Source organism: Arachis hypogaea, chromosome 10 (genome assembly GCF_003086295.3).
Source record: "Arachis hypogaea cultivar Tifrunner chromosome 10, arahy.Tifrunner.gnm2.J5K5, whole genome shotgun sequence".
In the NCBI taxonomy this organism is placed as follows: Eukaryota; Viridiplantae; Streptophyta; class Magnoliopsida; order Fabales; family Fabaceae; genus Arachis; species Arachis hypogaea.
Window position 1 is genome coordinate 29,047,995 of NC_092045.1, and position 603 is coordinate 29,048,597.

Here is a 603-nt window from a genome sequence, read left to right on the forward strand (position 1 = left end):
AAGCATATCAGAAGGACACTTTCTGATTAATTGTTTGTATCTTTCCTAAGCTTCATAGAGGGATTCTCCTTCCTTCTGTCTGAAGGTTTGGACTTCCACTCTAAGCTTACTCAATTTTTGAGGTGGAAAGAACTTTGCCAAGAAGGCATTGACTAGCTTTTCCCAAGAGTCCAGGCTTTCTTTAGGTTGTGAGTCCAACCATGTCCTAGCTCTGTCTCTTACAGCAAAAGGGAATAGCATCAGTCTGTAGACCTCAGGGTCAACCCCATTAGTCTTGACAGTGTCACAGATTTGCAAGAATTCAGCTAAAAACTGATGAGGATCTTCTAATGGAAGTCCATGGAACTTGCAATTCTGTTGCATTAGAGAAACTAATTGAGGCTTAAGCTCAAAGTTGTTTGCTCCAATGGTAGGGATAGAGATGCTTCTCCCATAAAAGTCGGGAGTAGGTGCAGTAAAGTCACCAAGCACCTTCCTTGCATTGTTGGCATTGTTGTTGTTTTCGGCTGCCATGTGTTCTTTTTCTTTGAAGAATTCGGTTAGGTCCTCTACAGAGAATTGTGCCTTAGCTTTTCTTAGCTTTCGCTTCAAGGTCCTTTCAGG

The 603-nt window shown here is 42.1% G+C and overlaps 1 non-coding gene across 1 annotated transcript; it reads left to right on the forward strand.

Moving 5' to 3' along the window:
* Positions 1–108, forward strand: LOC112718696 (small nucleolar RNA R71). The gene has a single exon (XR_003161025.1). It is a non-coding gene; the product is annotated as a small nucleolar RNA R71 (small nucleolar RNA).
* The last annotated feature ends 495 nt before the right edge of the window (positions 109–603 follow it).